The sequence below is a fragment of the Triticum dicoccoides genome, chromosome 3A (genome assembly GCF_002162155.2).
Source record: "Triticum dicoccoides isolate Atlit2015 ecotype Zavitan chromosome 3A, WEW_v2.0, whole genome shotgun sequence".
In the NCBI taxonomy this organism is placed as follows: domain Eukaryota; kingdom Viridiplantae; phylum Streptophyta; class Magnoliopsida; order Poales; family Poaceae; genus Triticum; species Triticum dicoccoides.
The window spans coordinates 492,028,372-492,038,506 of NC_041384.1; the positions used below are offsets into that span (position 1 = coordinate 492,028,372).

The 10,135-nt window shown below is 47.0% G+C and overlaps 1 long non-coding RNA gene across 1 annotated transcript; it reads right to left on the reverse strand.

The window, feature by feature from the left end:
- Positions 1-6,571: 6,571 nt before the first annotated feature.
- Positions 6,572-9,272, reverse strand: LOC119268741. Its single transcript, XR_005133273.1, has 2 exons — positions 8,759-9,272; positions 6,572-8,666 (listed from the first exon to the last, which is right to left on the reverse strand). It is a non-coding gene; the product is annotated as an uncharacterized LOC119268741 (long non-coding RNA).
- Positions 9,273-10,135: the final 863 nt, after the last annotated feature.

A 10,135-nucleotide genomic window follows, 5' to 3' on the forward strand; every position in this document is an offset into this window, starting at 1 on the left:
AGCTGCAGCCCAGTGCTCGCCTAAGTTTTCAAAATCCTACCAAGTGAAGAGCAAACCTCTCACTCGGGGGCTTAGCTGCAGCCCAGTGCTCGCCTAAGTTTTCAAAATCCTACCGAGTGACGAGCAAACCTCTCACTCGAGGGCTTAGCTGCAGCCCAGTGCTCGCCTAAGATATAAAAATCCTACCGAGTGAAGAGCAAACCTCTCACTCGGAGGCTTAGCTGCAGCCTAGTGCTCGCCTAAGTTATCAAAATCCTGCCGAGTGAAGAACAAACTTCTCACTCGGGGGCTAAGCTGCAGCCCAGTGCTCGCCTAAGATATAGAAATCCTACCGAGTGAAGAGCAAACCTCTCACTCGGGAGGCTTAGCTGCAGCCCAGCGCTCACCTAAGTGGACTAAGGAATAAGTCGATTGCAGTAAGCGCCCTGCTTTGAACCTGCAAAAGACATTTCGAGCCAAAAGCAATCATATTCAAACACCAAATTCAAGTTCGGATCGATACCTAAAGGAACCGAAAGTGCTCAGGCGCTAAGCCCGTTAAGGTTTATCGGTTACAACTCCACTCGGCATACCGAGGCAAATTTAAAGCGTCGAGCTTAGAAGAAGTTTTTTACCCCTCCTGTGGAGGGTTGGAAGGCGCAACAAACTCATCAAGATCAATTCCATCTGCGATCCGAGTGGCAGCCGCAAGGAAAGTTTCCATAAAGGACCTGAAGTCGTGTTTCTTGGTGTTGGCCACCCGGAGGGCCACCAGCTTGTCTTCTCGTGCATCTTTGCAGTGGACTCGGGCCAGACACAGAGCAACATCTGCACCGCACCGAGCCGAGGACTTTTTCCACTCCTGCACTCGACCAGGGATCGTGTTCAAGCGAGACATCAGCGACTCGAGGTCGTTCTGAAGTGTCTCCCCGGGCCAGAGCGTCGAGTCGATGCGAGATGTGGCGACCTTCAGCCTTGCAAGATAGTCCACGACAGCTGCAACACGGGACTCCAGTCGGAAAACATTCATGGCAACTTCGTCGTTCATTGGAGAATTGACGGGGTCAAGGTTTGGTTCCAGCCGGCTAGTTTCTTCTTCAAAGTTTTGACAAAATTCTGCAAGGACGATCACCGAGTCAAGGCAATGGTCGAATGGAAAAACCACGGTTGGAAATGATTGCCGAGCATAGAGATTTACCTTCAAGCATAAGAAACAGCTTCTTGGCAAGACCATTCAGGAAGGCCTCCAGATCTTTTTTCTTCCCAAGAGCAGCTTTCAGATTGGTATTTTCTTGCTCAAGCTTGGCGACTGAAGCTAACTTCTCGTCAACAAGCTTGATCTTCTCAGCTAGTTCAAGGTCTTTCTTCCGTTGGGCCTCCCTCACCTTACCTGCAAGTTACAGCAAGATCAGATTTTGAAACAAATGAAGGGAAAAAGCAGTCGTCAAGGTCTCACCAAACATACCTTCGGTCTCCTCCTTTGCCTTCGTCAGATTCTCCTGAACCAGCTTCAATTTCAGCTCGAGCTGAATGTGCTTGTTTTCCAGCTCAGAGTAGCGAGCCACAAGATCACAGGAGTTCTGCGAAGAACCAATCGACTAAATGTCAAATATAATTCACTTCCGAGTGAAAAAGGAAAAATCACGCGTTTCTAAGACTACAGCCGAATACAAGCATTCGACCGTAGTCTCGGGGACTACACCCAGTGGGTGCACTCAGCGTGCCCCCACTAATCCTATTGAAGATAGAGTCGACCAGTCGACCTCAAAAAAAAAGAGAGATGTATTCTTTAAGACTTGTAATCGACTGCAAGTAGTCGACCACAGTCTCGGGGACTACACCCAGTGGGTGCACTCAGCGTGCCCCCACCGGTTTGCGAAATCCATTCGCCATAGTCGAATGATGGAAAGACTGAAATTATAAAGCCTAAGGCCGACTGCCAGCAGTCGACCTTAGCCTTGGAGACAGAGTCGACCAGTCGACCGGTTTTGCGAAATCCAGTCGCCATGGTCGAATGACGGAAAGACTGAAATTATAAAGCCTAAGACCGACTGCCAGCAGTCGACCTTAGCCTTGGGGACTACACCCAGCGGGTGCACTCAGCGTGCCCCCGGTAACACGGAGTTTAACTCGACACACCCAGTGGGTGACTACTATAAATTCTGGAAAGAAAAGTTTTTGATAGTATATCCTAACAGAACAAATGGTGGTCGACTGACCTGAACATTGCTTTGGAGGGCGGAACTGGCGTCGTAAGCTGCCTGGCTCGCATCCCGGATGGTCTTCAACTACTCCATCATGATCCCTGCCTGGCGTATCGCCTCCTTCGCTGCGCCAGCTTGGTCCTCTGGGACGTGGTGCGTCGTGAAGAGGGAGGGCTGCGGAGCACTCGTCAGTGGATCTGCGAAGGACACGGTGTGTCGAGTGGTGTTCTCCTCCTCCGCGACCAGAGTCTCAGGCACCGTCACATCCTGGGTCACCTTGCTGGCAGACGCTTTCCTACTCCTTCTGTACTTCAGCAGTTCTTCATCTTCATCATCATCAGGGAGAGTGATAACAACATTGGATGGAGCTACAGAAAAGAATCAGGATTAGATCATGAGTTAGTCGACTAAAGATGGTGTTAAGAGTATAGTACCAGGTTTTGAGGTTGCTGCGTCCTCCATCTCATGGTCGTCAGCCCGGGCCGAGGTCTCAGAAGTAGCAGCACTGCAACTCCAAAGAGTCAGTCGACTAACTCCAGCGCCAACCAGAGATAAAGTTCACACAAAACAAGAAGACTTAAGCAACATGATTACCCTGATATGGTGGGGATAGACACCTTCATCTTCGGCAGGTGCTTGGTCGGCTTCGACGGGGCCGCCCTGGGCTGCTTCGGCGCCTTTTTAGTCGGCGCCGGAGAGGTGGTCCGAGGGCGCTTGGTCGACTGTGTAACAATCGCAACCCCCTCGCCGCGTTCGGTCGCAGGGTCATGAACAAGTTTTGACCGCCTTTCCGAGCGCGGTGGTGCGACCTCCTCCTCCTCCTCCTCTTCTTTGTCCTCACCGTCATCGTCATCATCGTCATCATCATCATCATCAGCCTCAGCGGCGTCCGAGTCCCACTCCTCCTCCTGGCTCTCCCCCCCGCTCGCTTCTCCCTCCTCGGTCGGAACCTGTGCTCCATTGGGCATCGAGTACAGCTCAGTAAGGGCCTGATAGACATCAAGACAAAGATCAGTCGACCGATCGGCAGAGAAAACAGAAATAAATGTGACAAGAATACAATGGGAAGCGGAGCAGACATACCTTGTTTGGATCACTGTGGCAGTCGAGTGGAGGAATCCTTCTGGCTCCGCGAGGGTTATCTTTGTTCCCATTAACAGCGGCCATCCACCTTTCCAGAGTGGTATCGTCGACTGTTTCTGGATTGACCCGAGTCACATCCTCAGTCCCGCAGTACAACCACATGCAATGGCTCCGGAACTGAAGAGGCTGGATTCGACGCCTAAGGAAAACCTCCAGGAGATCCATACCCGTCACTCCCTCCTGAACTAACTGAACTACGCGCTCCATCAGCATCTTCACGTCAGCTTTCTCCTCCGGAATCAACTTCAGAGAGGAGGGCTTGTTCACTCGGTCCATGGTAAATTGAGGGAGTCCACTCGACTGCCCCGGCGTCGACTGGTCCTGGCAGTAGAACCAGGTCGACTGCCAGCCTCTGACTGACTCGGGGAATATCATGGCTGGGAAGGTGCTCTTGTTCCTCACCTGGATCCCCAGACCCCCCCACATTTGGACAACTCGGGTTCTTTCGTCGCCTGGGCTCGCCTTCTTCACGGTTTGAGAGCGACACGTGAATATGTGCTTGAACAAGCCCCAATGCGGTCGACAGCCCAGGAAACTCTCACACATGGACACAAACGCGGCAAGATAGGCGATAGAGTTCGGGGTAAAGTGGTGGAGTTGCGCTCCAAAAAAGTTCAAGAAAGCACGGAAGAAAATGCTCGGCGGCAAAGAGAATCCGCGGTCGACATGGGTAGCCAGAAGCACGCACTCACCCTCTTCCGGCTGGGGCTGCCACTCTTTCCCCGGAAGCCTCGCAGCTCCATGAGGGATCAGGCCCTCATTGGCCATGTCGAGGAGATCCTTCTCCGTGATGGTCGACTGGATCCAATCTCCCTGGACCCAGCCTTTCGGCAGGCGAGATCTAGACGAAGACTCGCCGCGGCTGGTGGATCTCCCCTTCGCCTTCTCCGTCGCCGACGCCTTCTTCGCGCGTTCCAACGCCGCCGTCTTCTCCTTAACCATGGCTACCGGCGAGGCGCGTGAGGGGAAGTTGCGTGGAGGCGAGAGCGAGCGCGTTGGGCGGAGACGAAGGGAGCAGAGAGAGAGAATGCTGAGGCACTGTTCAAAAAACCCTCGCCGGGCGCATTTATAGGATCCCTTCCGAGTGGATGACAGGTGGGCCCGGTCGATCTAATCATATCCTGTAACAGTTGCGCAAGCGTGATACGTGGCGGAAAAAGCGGCGCGGGGATCGAAGCGTCTACGTCCCGTCCCATCCGAGCGCCGCGGTCCGCTCCGCTTTGCGCGCTCCCCCAAATTCCGTATCCCGCGGAATCCGCGAACGGCAGATCAGTCTGCCAGACGCGGGATTTCCTGCGATCCGTCGCTCGGAAATCAGCGAGGTCCAAAAGATCACTCGACGAAGAAAAAGAATGGATCGAGTCGACTGAAGAAAGGTTGTTCACTATCAACAGAGACAATTTTTTGGTTCAAAAACAACGCACGACCAGTATGCGAAAGCTAATCGGAAACAACATCAAGTCCTTCATCACTCAAGCCTCAATCCATTCGGGGGCTAATGATGGAGTCACGTACCTAGGGTAGGGTCACAGACCTGATCTAAGTACCCTGCCCAAGGACACCCTTAGAAGAGATCACCTTCCAGTCGACCTACGAGAGACTCACTCGACTGACTTGAAGGACTCGACCACGAAGACTCACTCGACCACCAGAAGGTCAAGAGGCACTCTGCACTGCAACGGCCTGTAATTAAGTAGACTTTATGATAGTAAAGACACTTTATGTGGGGCGTTACCTGTAACGCCCCGGACTTAATACACCTTAACCCCTTCATTACGTGGGCTGGCTGGGGTCCTGGCGCACTCTATATAAGCCACCCCCCTCCACAGGCAGAGGGGTTCGGCACCTTGTAATCCATATACACATAATCCACTCGACCGCCTCCGGGCTCCGAGACGTAGGGCTTTTACTTCCTCCGAGAAGGGCCTGAACTCGTACATCTCTTGTGTTTACAACCTCTCCATAGCTAGGACCTTGCCTCTCCATACCTACCCCCCACTCTACTGTCAGACTTAGAATCACGACACCGCCCTCGACAATAACGATGTAACTAGCAATGCTGTACGATGGTGAGTAGAACACTTCCTCCAAATCACATACAACCGTTATTATAAGATGTTCTAAAATTTATTGCATGACTGCCTTATCTGTGTTTTGTCGTGCATATCTCTGCTGGAATTTTCAGGTTGTTGCTCCGTATCATACATGCTTGCGTCGTGCAGGCACAGATGGCGCTGCTGAAATTTTCAGGTTGTTGCTCCGTATCATACATGCTTGCGTCGTGCAAGCACAGCTGGCGGCCCATATACGTGTGTATACATATGGTACGTAAAATTTATGCCATGCAGCAATGGAAATGTCAATTTCAAAATGCAATATGCATGTTTGGATGATAATTGTTTGAAGAACTTGCATGCCATGCAGGTATGTGGCGGGGGTGATGGTGGGCAGGGATTGTTTGCATGCAACTGGCAGCGCCGCAAGGTGGGTGGTGGATGGCCATGTGATTTTTTTTCGTTGCAACCCACCAGCATTTTTGCTAGTACTGTCCTAAATTTCAAACGTTCAAGTTCATGCTTGGATCAATTGTTAGATTAGTCCAACAATATGGTAGCTAGGTGTCATAAGACTAATACTACTAGATTTGTATTTAAGTTCACTTGGTAATTCTTTTGACTTTGTATTTTATTTAGTTATTGATTTTTTTATTCTTTTAGTTACTGATTTTTGTTGGATTTCACTCCACCCGCGGTTGGGAACTACTAATTCGTTGGGTCTACAATAATTTTGGAAAGGCTCCAACCAGCTAATTTTCACTAATTTTGTTTGTAGTTTTCCTGTTATTCTAAACACGTGTTATTCTTTCTAGTTCTACCTGTTCAAGGTACTAGATGATACCTCGCGCGCTGCCGCGGGAACTCTTGGTCATATACGCATGGTAATACATAAACGGAATAACTTTATTTACGGGGTAGATATATGATCTTAAGATGAAAACATTGCAATCACCCAATATTTGGAATAAGTAATCCTCGTATGACTTACATAAGATGAGCACCAAGATCCAAATCCATGTGGTTGAAGACAACAATCACATGTAAGCAACTAATCAAAAATGATATAAGATATTCCTTTGACATATATACTTGCTTAGTGATGATTTTTTTTCATCTAATAAAGCCACCAGATAATGGAGCTCACAGGAGAATATTCATGAAAAGGACTAATTAATTTATGCAAACTGGTAAGAACATGATATAATATTACCAGAAATTTGCTAAGTGATCACACATAAGCTAAAATTTGGTAAGTGATCACACATAAGCTAATTGTATTACATACTTACAGGCACCTTACCCTCTCTGAACTGCATTTGATAACCATCCATGACAAATGAGCACATCACTATTATGCAAACTGATTGTTGCTAATATTTTAAGTGTCAGGGGCCTAGACTGTATGAGGTAGCAGTATTTGGATTTTTGCCACCTTCGTCATGTGGCTTTAAGAAATTGCCCCTTTCCATATTGACTCCGTAAAATCGCCACTTAGATCGTTGACACCTTGATTACTATGCCATTAGCAACTCTTTTATTCATTTTTTCTTCTCACATAAGAATGCTCGTGAAAGGACTAAACTGTCCCTGTGGACTGTGGCTATCTGATTGTATCCTAGCTCAACTGAGTTGATCGCCGTTGCCACTCACCCGATCGATGCTAGTCCCGCCTGCCTGCTGGATGGGATCATCGCAAAGGGCAGCAGGTAACTCGGACATCGCTAGTCTCTTGAGACACCACATAGCGAATGTCCGCTCGTATGATCTCTTGTGCCGTTTGTTGTCCTGTGACATATGATGCCATGGACGCGGTCTCATGCTGTGCACACAACAAAGAAGAACATATTGTCAGAGAGATTATTATGAAGAGCAAAGTGTGGGCTTTGCACTTACTTCCCATCTGAAAAGCAATTTGAAATCCACAGGTGTGCTCCTAGAATTTTGCATCTCGTGCAAGCATCAGATATCAAAATTAAATGTTGAACGAAGCGAAAGGACACAACTGAAAAATAGTCTTGAAAGCAAGTGTGAATTATTATGGAGAATCGATCGGCTAGGATAGGCTTGTCTTCATATATCCTGCGGAATATTTCAAAATGCTGAAAGTACCCTCTAGCCTTTGTTTAGATCAAAGAGCTTTCTCATACATTAAGAGACACATATACAATCATGCAGATGCATAACAACAGCTTAGTACTAAGTTTGTACCTCTGTAGCGCTGCCCTGGCTGCAAAATACGAAAATTTTCTTTTAATAAAACGGCCATCTGAAGTTTAGTGAACATCATAGTGCTGTCAGTTTTCCTTCACTCTGTGATTCTTCCATCTTCGTCTCCCCTCCAGCTGATAAAACATGATAGTGCTCTAAGTATTCCTTCACTCAATGATTCTTCCATTTGCTCTCTCCACTCCATCTAATATTCATAGTGTGCGTGTGTCTGTGTGTTTCCTAAAAGAATCAAAAATGGGAATAAAATATGTAGCATACAAAAACGAATTCCAGATTAACCCATAAGAAAAACCTAGTCCGTGATGAAAAAATAGATGAAAAGAAAGGACCTATGTTATGTAAGGAAAACATCTTCATTGTCGATTAATGCTCAGCTAATTTCTGAAATAGTAATATATAAGCTTCAGTGACAACCAGTCAAGTACAGTGGCACATTAGTGTCAGACCGGCTTGCTTGCTCAAGACAGAACAGATTGAAATAATCATCGGTAACTTAATTAGGAAATCATCCAAGAAAATCATAGAGAAGAACCTTTTGCTCTACTTGAATATATTGTTCATGATCACTGAATTTTTAGTTCCGAGCTAACTGAAATTGTGACTTCAGATCTCACATAAGAAACAGACTGAACCAAGAGTACATGTGAGTTCTATGAGGATTCAGGAGAGGATGCCTAACAGGAGTTGCCACAATAATCCGGCAGGTGGTGCGATGGCTGCGAACATGACGACAATCCACGACGAAGACGATCTAGCGCAGCAGCTTGACCTGGCGACTGGGTGGCACACACGGTACTGCTCTGATCACTTCAGGGATAGTTCTTTTCAAACAAAAAATGATATAATCAACATGGTGTCAAATAAAAATACATGAATGCACCTTTAATATGTTACCCATGTATTTTTGAGATGGCAATATAGACTCAAAGTTTGTAGGTACAGTGCCGAAACATGAGTGGTATGATACCAAATCCACTCATTTTATCTTTGATACATCCAATGGAACTTGCCATGTGGAAAGTCCCCAGCCAACTTCAGGACAAAGAGAACGGATCTGCAACAATAGTGCATTAATCAGTAATCTATACAACACATGTGCTATTGAAGAGCAATACTGCAAGAGGAACCCGGACTACTGTACATTACCTGGACAGCATGACACGTTTTCAGAGCAAAGGAGCAGACACCAATCTGATGTTGGAGACGCCACTTGGGTAGGGGAAGTCGCCAAAAGGCGGCGGCGGCGTCGATTCTGGGGTAGTAGGACGGTGGTGCAGGTCGTCCATGCGGAGGCGAGTCGTCGAGGTGGCCGGGGTTGGGCGCGTAGAGTATGCAGGGTAGCGGGGCAGTGGTGGAGGTCGTCCCCTCGGCGGCGGATCTGCCCGGTGCGCCTGGAACCATGGAGCTCAATCCTTGTCGGCCGGAGGCGGTGGCGATCCTGCACCTGCTCTAGGTTGCGGGTCACCGCCCGGTGGTTGATGGCGTCGCGCCGTCCTGGCTGCTGCGATGATACAGGGAAGGAAGGGATGCGAAGAGAATTCTTTCTCAGGCTGGTCATAGTGGTGAGTAAGTTGACTAGTGTTAAGTCAGTTACTATCTTTATAGTGCAAAGTATGTATCATAGATAGTTTCATTTATTGTTTTATAGATTTATTTTACTTCGGGAAGCGTTATGTTATAATAACATATTATATTATTCCAAGCGTCTAAGTTACTATCTTCATAGTGCAAAGTATCTTAGTAGTAGTGTCATAGATAGTTTCATTTATTGTCTTATAGACTCATTTTACTTCAGGAAGCGCTATGTTACAGTAACATATTATGTTATTCCAACCACCTCTCTCCTCATTAAATATTGTCACATAAGCAAAATTATCCTGGGGTGTGTTAAGTTACTACCTAAGTCACCCCACTATGGCTAGCCTGAAGGCCAAGAGATGTGAAGAGATGGTTCGATGGGCTTCTTTTTATTGGTTTGTACGCTGACTCTTTTCGGCTACGAAGGACCAAAGAGGCCTCTTCGGTTTCCAGAGAGTCCAATCATACCTTTTTTTTAATGCTGACATGGCGAGCTGCACGATCAAAATAATTAAGAAAAAATGATGATGAGGCAAGGCTGCTGAGGTGGGTAGGCAGCATGTATAGAGAAATAGGATAGTGGAGATGAATTATTTATGTATTATAGATTCATCATTTCAGTAGAATGACAACAGGCTCATGTATAGAGAACTAGATTACCTTAGCTACCTATCTAATTTATTGTAAAGATTTCAGGATCCACTATTAGACATTGAAAATAGAAATACTTTTTCTTGGTTCAACAGATGATTCGATCGATTTCCTTATCGATTATGAAAACCCATGGGAAGCAACTGGATGAATTGTCCGCGATTGGACATGGAAAATAGAATTACTTTTTGGTGGTCTGATGCCTCTCTTTTAAGAGGCGTGAAGCTAGAATATTGTTTCATTATCTAAAGAACATGAAAGGAAGAAATGAATAACTATGATATTTTTTACTTA